The sequence below is a fragment of the Poecilia formosa genome, unplaced genomic scaffold (genome assembly GCF_000485575.1).
Source record: "Poecilia formosa unplaced genomic scaffold, Poecilia_formosa-5.1.2 Scaffold348, whole genome shotgun sequence".
NCBI classification, from domain to species: domain Eukaryota; kingdom Metazoa; phylum Chordata; class Actinopteri; order Cyprinodontiformes; family Poeciliidae; genus Poecilia; species Poecilia formosa.
Window position 1 is genome coordinate 571,745 of NW_006800287.1, and position 13,572 is coordinate 585,316.

At 35.9% G+C, this 13,572-nt stretch overlaps 1 protein-coding gene across 1 annotated transcript in view; it reads right to left on the bottom strand.

Annotated features, from left to right (window-relative positions):
* The window catches only part of LOC103153390 (rho-related GTP-binding protein RhoN), a 34,134-nt gene that overhangs the window by 18,055 nt on the left and 2,507 nt on the right, over window positions 1-13,572 (bottom strand). The window lies entirely within an intron of this gene.

Here is a 13,572-nt window from a genome sequence, read left to right on the forward strand (position 1 = left end):
TTTGCATAATTGATCACTTTAAATATTAGTCCTATTTAATGTTTTAAGCTATACTTGTGTAAAAATTTTGCCAATAAACCTAATTTGCTGTGTGGATTGGATCATTTTTATGCATAACTTTAGCAAAACAAGAATTTAGATTTTATTTCTTGTAATAAATGGCAAGAGTTTTGAAGGGAAGTTACAGTCCAATAAATACTGAAATCACCAGTGCTTTTTTTTTTTTTTACTAAATTAATAAATAAAATAAACACGGGATGAAAAGACCCACAGAGTAATTTAAGATTTAGTATGGGAAGTATGCAGGTCTGAAACTGAAATGGTCACTTTAAGAAAAGAATGAGAACACAAAGTGAAACCTTCAACCAGTCTAATACCAGATTTTTTTTTCATTTTGCTACAAACCATCTGGATTTGGCAGAAAATCTCTTTGTGATGCTACATTTCTTGCTCAGTAGGCCCAGAAGGAGAGCGCTGCCAGTGAGCTTCGCTTAGCAGGAATCCCTAAAACTAATAACCGAGGGAACAGATTGCATCTGGGCATCTCCTCTTCACGTTAAACCTCCTGGCTCCTCTCTGCAGCTCCAGTGCTGCCTCATGTTCTCCTCATACATGGAAACCAGAATGCTTATGAATGTCTGCATAAGCAGAAAAACGGGCTGCCGCATCAGAAAAACAGAGACGTTGAAGGTTGAACTGATTGTTCACAGTCTTGCATCATAAATAAGGAAATGATTGAGTCTTAAGTGGTGGGAAAAACCCTTAGGTTCCCTGTGTATTAATCAAAACAAGGTGCATTGTCTCGTTCTCTCTGCTAGTAATGAACCAACTATCTGCTCTGAATCATTACATGATCAAGTTAAACTGTTGTTTCTCTCATCAGTTTATACATTTTATACCATCAGAACCTTAAAATATCAAAGTTTAAAGGCACATGTAGATATTTAAAGGGTAAATAATCCCAAATCAACTTTTGTTTTGGCTGGTAATGGATTATTTAGGGCTCTATCTTTACGTTTTAAGTTTGTTTAGTTCCACATTATTTTGTGTAAAAATGTCTAGATTTGTCAATTGTTGGTTTTTTGATAAAAAGTAGATAACGGGGTTTGAAAAGTCGCAAACTATAGCAACAAAGTTTATAAGTAAGCCACACTGTTTCTCTTAGCCCTTTCATTCATCCCAAAAGTTGGCCACGCCCCTCAGTGTATCTTGGCCCCACCCACTTTCTGGAAGTGTCCAAAATTTGTCTGGGGAGGGATCATACTTTCATATTAGGGATATTTACACTTTAAGTTATTTTAAGTTTAAAAAAATAGATTATGTAAAAAAATATCACTTTCTGTAAGTTTACAAGTTTGTATAAGCTACATGAACCACTCACCTATTTGTAGTTTAATATTCACAGATTTTTTCTATCCGGAAAATTAACATTTTTTGCGTTTTTTTTTTTACTTCCATTTGGGTTTCTACTGTTTCTAAAAACAACCCCAGTGCTCAGAAAAACCTCAATAAGTGAATTTTTGGCAATAAGTTAATGCTTTTGGTGTCTGTTTCAAAACCCCCCGGAATTTAGCATCACAAATCAGAAAAGTACCTGTTACCTAGCAACCCCAGTGAAGTCCAGCTCGTTACCTAGCAACCCAAGCAGAGCTGCAGCAAGTTTGCTTTAGCTGGTTTTACTGCCGTATGCACTTTGAAATGTTTTTTGTTGACCTACGATCCAGAACCCATTTGCTGCTTTCTTGTTGACTGTGCAGGAGGCTCTACTTCTGCTTTTCAAAGATGTATGACTGTACAATTGTGCATCCATTTGCAGCCATTTTCACATGTGAATGTAAATGTTGAGTTGGAGTCGTGATCAGCAGCAGTTAATTTAGATTAAAAATGACAAGAGAAAATGATGAAACTAAAATCCCATTACCTAAGAATGATTTTGTTCAAAACATGTAATGAAAATGTTTTAAATGGACGTATCCTAACCTGTTCATGGAAACATATTAGGTCACCTTTAAGTTCTGGCTACATCTGGGACATTTTAGATATTTAGGTTTAGCTTATTTTGAGTTAACAAATTCAAGCAAGAGAAAAATTTAATTGAATCTGTGTTTGTGAAGCTGTTTTAGGAGAACATTTGAATCTCTTGTGATATGTTTGAGTTTAAAAGCAAATGTTAATAACAACATCGTGGTAATGATGAGGTTTGACTGGGTCTTCCTCTGGGAAGGGGAGTGGAGTCGCATCTGGGCCATCGATTTTCAATGTACTCTTGTTTTCTAATGGGCTGCATGAGCAGAAGACGATCTGACCATGAAATCCCCCCGATTCTTATTCACTCCTCTTTCACTCCTGATTACTCCAAAACTTCATCCGTTTTGCCACAGATAAACTCACAACAGCAGCTTCTTGGTAAAAGCTGAGCTGCTTTCTGTCACGTCTGGGCTGCGCTTTCAAGGAGCCGCCACGTAAGTGGGGTCATAAAAGCGGCTCATGAATGAGTGATGGGTTCTGGAGGCAGTCTGTGCCGTAGACGCTGCTGACCTGCATAGATAATCATATCCAACTGGCACTTGAAAGGGCGGACGGGGCCAGAGATGTTTGCACAGCGTGAGCATCCATGTCCGCCAAATCCTCGAAACGTTTTCAGACGCAGCGATTCAAGGTTTCAACGTGAAACTCGACCAGTTTCTCAGCTCACTTTTCAGATAAATATATATTTTTTGTAGCTTATTTCAATGTAGGATTTCTGCATAAAGAACAAGATGGATTAAAATTATTCATTGCAATTACAGCTCATTTTGCAAACATCTGCTTGTTTGGACTCGTGTTTCTGGATTTCAGTCAAATTTCCTGTCTTGATTCAGCTGCGGAGAAGCATTTCGCTCTTAAGATGCTAATTTCTCCTCCCATATTTACCACCATGCCACTAATTGAACCTTTTAAATAAGTGGAGGAGGCGTTTGAAGCATTTTGTCCTGAAACAGCTGCCTAAAGCGAATGAAATCAAAACATGGAGCTAAAAAACAGTTTAACTCTCTGAGGGAATGAACTAAACCGAGTGAAATAATCTCCTCTTACGAACTAAACAACGCTGATTATAGCAATTACACAGTTCTGAGGAAAACTATTTGGCCCTCTACAGTTTATTTTTCTCTCATTTAATTTTTTACATGCTCAGGATTTCCTTCATTTCAGACCCTACAAATGACTTTACATTTATAAAAAAATACATTTTTAACTGTTTTTTCCAGATTTTGAATCTCAATTCCATTTTTTTGTTGGTTTTTTGCGTTCAAAAAACAAGTTAATTATATGAGACAGAAGAAAAACGTAAATGTCAGACAACAGAAAGTAATAATAGACGCCGCTGTTTATCAAAATGGTTTTGTCACAAGATCATAACAAGACGAAGAAGCTAAAAAAAAAAAATTAAAAAGCAAAGCTTTCACTGCTGTTTCAACCATTGTTTACTAGATGTAGATAATAACTATGGACCAGAAGAATTTCTTTTTATTTACTTATTTCAGTTATTTGTGACCAATAATGTAAAAGTTTCAGATTCCGATGCACTGTTGTTAAAATTGAGCAAGATTTATATGGATTCAAGGTCTTTCAAACAAGAAATAAAGTTTAGGAATAAACTTTTCTTAAAACAGAAACAAGAGAGTTTCACAAAAGGAGACAATTATCTATAACACTGCAGCTTTTGGTGCAGAAAACGACTGCAAAGTGTAAAGATTTACTAATAAATTCATCAAATTACCCAGGTAAAAGTCTCATTTTAATGCTGTTACATGATTATTTATAATTAGACTCTGGGAAATGTTGTCATAATTAGCCCCAGGCGATGTAAAGGTCACCTGTTATGATCTAATATGTGACCTTTTTCAAACCTCACATTGGAAAATTGGCTGATTATTGACTACAGCAGTGAAAATATGTTAATAGCGAGACTCGGTAAACATTCACTTTGTTATAAACAAAACATCAAATCAACGCAGCCGAAGATTTCCTGCAAGTTTTTATAAAATGTCTGTAGGCAAATTCATAGAAGAAAAGGTATTTATGTATTTGTTTTGCACATGATTTCTACACATTCTCTGTAAATTTAAAGAGTAAAAAACACAATTTTCACTCCCCCACAACAATTATTCAGTGTTTCTCAAACTTTTTCAGGCTGAGAACCAATTAACACGTTTAACAAACACTCACAGACCATCTAACATCTAGATACATACCATCTAGAATGAAAATGTTTCTTAACTCACTTTCTGCTGTTTTCTTTGTTCATCCTGATTAGGAGAGCGGTGCTGTTTTGTAAATGTGACGGGTCACAACAGAACCATGAACAAATCTACTCTGGGAATGACGACGTACTGATGGAAACCAAAAACCAAGTTGTTCTTTACTGCAACAATAATAATATTAAAACTTTACGGCTATTTGTAATTTAAAGGAAAAACAGACTTGAGTTAAAACAAACATTTTCTCTCAGCCTGAAGAAAGCCAGATGTAAACAATAATTTTATTTTTGGTGTTATAGATGCAGTCAGTCAGCAGGGGGCGCAGAGCTGCTCAACGCTCCGCGATCAGTTGCAGAACGTTTGTTTTTAGATCACTATCGCGATCGTCAATCTAAAAACAAAACATCTGCAACTCACCTTGAGAAACTGAAAAATGAATTCCTCCAATCATGTAAGTTACACATGTCAAACTCGAGGCCCGGGGGCCAAATGTGGCCCGCCGTAGCTCTTTATGTGGACCTCTAGACTCCAAATTACATGAATAAGTCCCGCCAGGTTTTCAACAAATTTACAAAACTCACACAAAATCTACAAATTCCCATAATTCTTTCAGATTTTTACCGCAAATTTTTCTCAAAATTGGCCAAGTTATAGTTAGTTATATGATGTCAAGGTATAGTTAGTGATAGATACGGCGATTAATAAAAAGTCACCATATATATTATACATTAGCACAAATATCACAAAAAGTCCTTACAAATATTTCTAAATTAGCTCCACAAAATTAGTCATTTTGATTGCAATAAAAAAATAAAAAAATCACGAAATCCTGGTTGGACTGATGAGTGTGAAAAGATGTTCAATTTTAAGAAACACTTAATAAATGCCTAACCAAACAGCTGTTTATTGATATTGTAACAGTTTAATGGTTTTATCAATACATTCTGGCCCTTTAAGAACATTCAGGTTTTTGATTCGGCCCAAAATGAAACTGAGTTCGGCACCAATATCTTCAGCTTTTCTTTTAAGTGACTCAGTCTCAAGAAATGTATCCATTATTAATTTTAAACACAATCCTTTGGTAAACTAACTGTATGTGAAAGGTGCTTTAATCGTATCGTAACTTTGTTTCTTTAATCTCACCTTGGATGCAGTTTGTACAGTCAATCCTGTTCTGAGTCATAACATTTCAAAGTATTTAATTTCTCTACAGATCCAACAAAACTAAAATACTGCTGGAGAAATCCATTTCAGGAAAGCAGAAACTTGTCACAGCTCAGAAAGTCCAATTGCAGCTTCTGAACTGCAGGAGTTTTGGGATTACCAGAGAAAATTAGGTGATTTTCTTTCTTTGTATCCGTGAAGACGGTTACAAAGAAAGAGCAAGCTAAGCTAATCGGGTGGCAGAGTGCTGAGGGGGCGCGGCCGTCACCGCGGGTCTCCTGACCTTGACTCGTTGGAAACACAGAGACCAAAAGGAGCTGCAGAGCGGCTGACAGCAGGAGAATATTAGGAGGAATGGATCAAATTAAACAGGAAACTGCAGAGAGAAGCAGATCCAGACAAATAAACCCGCTACGGCTCTCGGGTCAGCTCAGATCAGATTTTAAAGTGTCATTTCTTTTTATGTATATTTGAAGAGGAACGAGGAAAACTGCTGCGTCATCGCAAGTCCCTCAGGTTTAACGGCGAAACAAACGGACTTCTGCTGATTTGAGTTGCTTTGAATTAATAAGAGAAACAGAAACAAAGATTCAGTAAAAATATGAAGCGAGTTTGAATCACAGAATCACTGCTGCTGGAGACTGACTCTGACGTTACTTTAAAACGAATTCATGGCACATTTTTACATTTTAAGGCATTAATATGGCAAACATCTACGCATTTTATTGAGATTTTTCATCATGAGCACAAAAATGCTTAAAACTGAAGTAAATGGAACAAAATTAATGTTTTTATTTTTTCTTAAACAAAAATTTGAAAATCATGTTCAGCGCTCTTAAGTAAATAGTTCAATTTGCTTTATTTAATTAGATTTTTTGTTCCAGTCAGTATGGATGCAGAGTCTGTATCACCTATTTTAAAGTTTTGCCACAGAATCTCAACTGAGTTTAGATCTGGGCTTTGACTGGGCCGTTCTGATACATGAACCAGCTGAGGCTGTATATTCCTGCCTTTGGATATTCATGACGCTTCCTCCACCTGCATGCATGTTTCTCTTTTATTAAACAAGTTTCTTGTTTTATTTAAAATTTGTGGTAAAAAGAAACAAATCCAGACACAGGAAGTGACGACCCGTGTTCCACTGTGGCCGTAAATATTTGACAAAAAAGCATCAATGTGTCTCTTCGTAATGCAGTTATACGAGAATCCTTTTGATTTTTGCATCAGAAACAATTTACATATTTAAATAAAACTACTTTATACATTTAACGTTTTGCAGGTTTAGTGCATTATTGAGCAGATAAAACAAAAAAAGCGAAGAAATTTATTTTACCAATTTATTTCTTAAAAATGAATTGGTGTCACTTTTCTGTTGTATTGTTTTATTTCTCGGGTCTCATTAGAAAAATCATTTTCTGTCCTACCATAACAAATGTAATTTGAATAGTAGGGTAGTGAAGAAACAAACAATAAGGAATAAATGTCAAATTTAGTGACATTATGGCAAATTTTTAATTTAATTTTAAAAACAAAACTGAATAAAGTGTGTGAGCTTCACAGCTGAAAGACAAACGATCGAAAATAACAACAGTTATTTATTATTAAAGGGTTTTATTCCTCAGATTATTTTTTTCCAGTGTCAGGTTGTGCTATTGCAGTAAAAGATTAATTTATTTTAAGTATTAAAGGTTCCAGGTGGAAAATGTGAGTAAATTTACATTATTTAGATGAATTATTTTACAATAATCTTTGTTTTTTCAAGTAAAGCTAATTTTTCTTGCACCAACATTACATCGCAGGTAAACTCCCTTTTAGATTAAACTTCTCCTGGTTCTGAACAATAACAGAAACAAATCCAGTGTCTTGCTTTTCTTACATTACATAAAGGGAACAGATGTAGTAAAATGTCAAAGCCTCAAGTTAAAACATTTTTTTCTGAATATCATCTCAAAAAACAGTGCTGAGGTCTAACTACAGTCTTGCTTAAAGCAACACTTTTTGTTTTTATTAAAGAAATAAAAATAAATCATAATAATGCGGAAAAGCTTCAATGCAGAACTAGGTTTAATTCGCTGGACATGAAATTGGAAGAAATAAACGGTGAATGTTGCAGCTGTTTCGTTTCTTTTGACCTTTTCCAGCATCTTCAGAGCAAATTGACCTTTTGGGTTGGAAGAAAACCTCTGCGCTCTTTGAGTGCTTAACTTTCCTCTGTGGTGTCTTTGCTCGTTATTCTAACCGAAGGAATTGAGTAAAATAAGAAATGCATGGAAATTGAAATGTTAAAGGTGACCTGAACAAGAAAACATAAAGTATTTTCAGAATGAACCGTTTTAGGGCGTCTTGTCACTTTAAATACAAATGAGCTGCTGCTGGACCCCTATCTCAAAGTAAGTCAACTTTATGTGTCGCACATTTCAGCAACAAAGCGACTCAAGGTGCTTTATGTAATAAAAACAGAAAATTACAAAGTTATAAAGAAAACATCATAGAATAAACAAATGAACAGACGCTATATTTTGATGAGTGCCAACATCAAAATGGCTGCAAACAAATGCATAATTTTAAAAACCGTACATGTTTGAAAAGCAGAAGTGGAGCCTCCTGCACAACCAACAAGAATGTAGCAAAACATTTGTCTTTTCCAGCAGCCATTGTACAGCTCAAACGGCGCTAAAACCAGTTAACCGAACGTGTTGGAGCGCCGATTGAGTTGCTTGGTAATGAGGAGAGTTCCCCTGGTGTTGCTAGGTAACGGGGAGAGTTCCCCTGGTGTAGCTTGGTAACGGGAGGTTTTTGATACAGCTCATTTTCCAGGCACCAAAAAACTTTTAATTATTGCCCTTTTTTTTAAAGGTTTGGGCTGTTTTTTTAGAAGCAGTTGATCCCTGAATGGAAAAACCAAAACATTCAAAATGTGGATTTTGCATAGTAGTTCCCCTTTAACCCTTCTAGACTGAACGTATCGCCGGCAATCCAACCAGATTTCCAGTACCATAATCCCGCCACACATTGCGCTATCTGAAAAATTCAAACGGTTTCTGAAAGGGGAGACGTAGCGCTTTCCAGCCGATATCAGGTTATTACGGTAATTTCCCCCCAACGTAGCAGGGAGTGAAATTAAGCTGAGGGACGTTCTTTTAATAGACGGTAAATTGCAAAAATAACTTGCCAGATATTGAAAGTTCCAATTGTTATTGGTAAATGGGCAAATATATTTACTCAAGGGACATTTAAAGAACTTTGTACAATTAAAATAAGCAGAAATATCCAGGCGGACATTGAAGGTTGTGTGAGATCTAGCAGAGGACATTTGTTTTGTTAGGAAGTTGGAAAAATGGAGTTTGTTCTACGTGGCAGGAAGTTTGAGCCGACTCGTGGTCTTTGTAATGGAGGCCGGCGTGAGAAGGCAGTGGGCGGTGAGAGGAGATGAAGAACGGAGGCGACAGCGGGCCAAGCGTTTGGTCACACAGGCAGTGGCTGATTAATTAAACCCCCGGTTTGTGTGCAGCTCCGCGGCTCGTCTGGCACCTCGCCGAACGCCGTCTCATTTCTCTGAGACACAACACAGCCTTCCTCATTCGCCGTTTTAATAATAATGTGTCTTCCTCTGACCTCTGACCTCACACTAACATCTTAATACGGTAACGAATCCCTCGCTAGTTTGTCATAACTTGAATTCAGTTTTCAGATTTTACCAACTCATCTCAATACATATTGTTTTATTTACTTATTCAAGTGTTAATTTGAATAAGAATAAAAATTTACACCATTCCAGTAAAGTTACCAAACAAGTTTTCCCCACTGTTGGTGGAAATAATTACTTTCTGGAAGCAAATTTTCACAGATTATTTGGAAAAGACGTTAAATTTAACTGGAAACAACTTATTTTTTGGTTCATACAATCAACTACTGTAAAAATTAAAACTAAATATTTGTTTGGAAAATGCGAGAAAGCAATTAAACTTGAAGTGTAGATGAAACCTGAGTGAAGCTGCCCCCACAGTTTTGTCTGATCCTTAAAATCATACAAACTTTCTGTCAAATGTTTGTGCTGCTATAATTTTAAAGATATTAAGAAATGTTTCCAGAGGTCATGAAAGGTCAACCAGCACCCACAACCTTCTTCAAATCAGATAAAATCAACTTGACTACATTTGTACAGCAAAATCTTTTGTTTGTGCTGCTTCGACTTTTAAGATATTCATGAAATTTTTTATTTGATTTCGTAAAAGTGGGGGAGCCTGGTTGACCTTTTGACCTTTATCCTTTTATTTATAACTTCAAAGCCAAAGTGGCACAAATTTTTTTTGCAGCACAAACATAGTGGAGTTGATTGACACCAATTTTGTCTGAATTGAAGAAGGTAGGGCTGGTTGACCTTTCATGACCTCTGGAAGGTGGGAGGGTCTTGTCGTCACTCAGATGAAAGATGTAACAATCCATCTGGAAGATATGAAAAATTTCCCCTTGACCTTCTTTTGTTCAGGTTTTCTTTTCTCTTTCTGTGAAAATTAAAAATAAAAATTGAATTGAAAAAAGGGAAGGAATAACAGTCTAGATCCAAACAACTCAAAGCCTCCAAAACATAATTTGTTCCACTTTGTTTGATGCTAATGACTCCTGACTTTAATTTAATTTAATTTATTTTATCTGGAAGGGACAATGCACATCAATTTACATTTTTGTAAATGTGCCAGAATTAAACAAAATGCTGTTTTTTCTCCGAACCATGACTAATTTCTCTTGCTAAAACAAAAAAAAATTACACAAGTGAGGTTAATATGACTTAACAGCACATTTAGTCAATAAAATGGAAAAAAAGCTACAACACAATGATTTTAAAAGTTATAAGAGGTAATTCAAACTAAATTAGTTCTTTATATACTTTTATTGAACACTTTTGTTGTTGTTTCAATAATATTAATAAAAATGACAAAAAAGACAAAATAATTGAGATTCTCAGATTTGTAATACAGGTAGGTTATGTTAAAGTTGCAGAAAGTTGAGTGGAAGGAAAAACTGTGGCAGAAAAGAGTGCACAATGAACGGCGATGACTAATAAAAACTAAACTGAAACCAAACAATATTTAGCTAATAAAATCTACCAAGCGCACTCCTAAACCTAACTAAAACTCACAGGACAAAAGTAGAATAATCTTCTGAGAAATTTGCAAAAAATAAATGCTTATGAATGTCTGATGTAAATTAACTTTTCAATTGTATTTTAATTTACAGATATGCCCCTAAATGTGTTTCAAATTTCACCTCCAAACGACAGAAATGTTGTTTAAAATGCTGGACTAGTTTCTGACTTTCATCTGCAGAGAGACGGACAATGAACGCCAAACTCATGCCGCCGTCCTGAAAGCTTTTCTACGTCAGCCACGTTTAACGCATGCCTGCACATTCCCACACACACATCAGCAAAACTGCCTCCAAAGGCCTTAAACGCAGCAGTAAACTGCCTGAAAAGTGGCAAAACAGGAGCAGGATAATCAAGTTTCAAAGATCTGTTGGTAATTCTGCATTTCTTCAGTGTTTGAAACAAAAAATTAAGCATTTACAAGCGAAATGTACACAAATCAGGTCCATTTTGTTGAATCTTGTCATCTTCAGGTGTAAACTGAGTCAAATCAAACCCAGATTTGCCGAACCAAAGGTTTGTACCAGCTGCGTCGCTAACAGGAAGGAGAATAAATAATGAATGATGTTCTTGAAACAGCAACCCGCAGCAGCAAGCAGATAGCTGTTTTTGAAGGGACGGTGCAGCCCATTGTGTAAACACAAACCCAGCGATTGGAGCCGAAGCAGCGACCGCAGACTCTCTGATAGTAACCTTGTTAAATATATAATTAGCTGCCTCTCATTTCCCACAGGTCTGGTTACCACTGGCCAGGTGAATCGTTGGTAGAAATACAGACTCTGGAAAGGCTTAAGCCGCTTCCTTTTGTCGTGAGAAGCCACAATTTAATGTGGCATTAGAGGTTCATGGTGGTCAATGGCCAAAATCGATGAGTTAAAAGTAATCAGGAGTCATTTTTCTATTAAAAACACCGTTTTAATTGTTAGCTTCTTTCATTTTACCCGCTCACCAATACATTAAACATGTAGTGTTTCAATAAAACCAGTATACTGTACTGTCTGAGAAAGGTTCTCAGATGTTTGCCTTAACAGAAAACAAATATTGCATTTTTCTTAACTATATTTGAATGTTTTTTTATTTTATTGGTCTCAAAAAAAGTTTTGTTTTTAAAAAAAAAAAAAAAAAAACTCTGTGTATGTAGCCAGGCTGTGCGAATGTAGCCATTCTACAGCACATAAAACCAGCTGACTAAACGTACTGGAACTCAGTTCGGGTTGCTAGGTGACGGACGGAATTCCACTGGGGTTGCTAGGTGACGGGCAGAATTCTGCTGAGGTTGCTAGGTAACGGGCTGGGCTTGTCTGGGGTTACTAGGTGACGTTACATTCAAGAAGGTTTTTGAGTTTGAGTTTGACTTTATTGAACGTAGTGTAATAAAATAAAAATAAATTTAAAACAAAAGCAAAGAAATGGCTCATATTCCAAACACCTAAAAACTTATTACCAAAATAAGCAGCTGGCTGTTTGTTTTTAGATGCCGTTGAGACCCAAATGGAAGCAATAAAATCTGCAAAATGTGAATTTTGTGTAATAAATCCCCTTTAAGTGTCAATGCTGTCAACCATTTCTTGACAGTCGGTTTCAGGCCTCTCTTGATATGAGGAAGTTTGTTTTGTTTTTTGCCGTACAGATTTAGACGCAGACATATATTTAGATCGAATGGAGGCTGAAGGGAGCATTTAAAACACATAAAGAGAGCATTCTTTGTGATGTTAAACTCAACCCAAGAGGCTGTTCATCAGGTCTGATCACATTTCCAGCAGTATAGTACATGCTGAAAGAGGAACTTTATTCTTAACTAAGGAGGAGAAAATTACTGTTTGAGCGTCCCACTGGCGTAATTGTTATTCACAAAACAACTCGGTGAGGAAAGAGGTGTGTTTGAACGAAGCAGCAGTTTCAGAAGGCGTTTTGTATGAAACATGGTGGCCTCACCCACAGGCCAGCAGCAGCTGCAGCAGCTCTTAATCTGCAGCTTGTTTAGCTGGTCTGATGGGCGGCGGCCGCTGCACCGACGTGCATTAAGCTCCTCTCTGCACTGCATGTGGAGGTTTGTCTGAGTGTTGCCACATAAAAGTGAAGGAAAGTGTAAGAGGTTTAAAGGTGCCAGAGAGAAAAAGACTCGTTTATATCTACAGAATAAAAATATCCAAGTCAAATCCTGAAAGTCTGACTCATGTTGCCATTGAAAAACATTTATAGCATTTATAACCCTTGACGTTATAAACATAAAAGCATTTTATTTAGGTATTATGCGACTCAATATCTGCAGGCAAAAACAATAATTTTTCATCTTTCTGTTGCAGGAGTTTGTTTTTCTTTCACCAAATCAATTGTTAGTGATTTTGATTTTGAACTCTTATAAGTGAACATGAACTCAAACCAGATGAATGAAATAAGTTTTATATCATAAAAACGAGGTTTTTACAGCATTTTGACAAATTGAGGCAGGAGTTTTGTTGAAGCCTGGTGCATCAATATAGAAATACAACTCTGGTTCTTTAGCTTGTTCAGTAATTATATTTTAAGCTTGGTAAATTTTTTACAGAGAGAAATATATTAGAAACAAGGCCAAAACTTCTTCTAGTTGTAAAGTGGAAGGAAAAAGAAACCTTGTTATCAAATAAGTTTGTATATAAAACTCTTAAAAGTGAGGTGCATATCTGTATTACTGTACTTTAAAAATTACAACTAAATACCTTAAAAAGTAAACAATACTCTCACTTGAGTCCATCTGTTTTTAATTTAATCATAGCATCTACAACTGTTCTGTGACATAATTAGAGATTATTAAACATTAGTATGAAAAAATAAAATAATTGAACATTTTATAAATTTACTTTTTCAGTGACTTGGAACAGAGGTGTCCAAAGCGTGGCACGTGGGCCATTTGTGGCCCTTGAAATTATTTTATTCGGCCCCTGAGCATAAGTCAAGAATGGTAAAAATTTGGCCAAAAAAAAAAAAAAAAAAATAGAAAGCAATAGCTAATCTCAAAAATTTTTAAATTTTCTGTTTTTG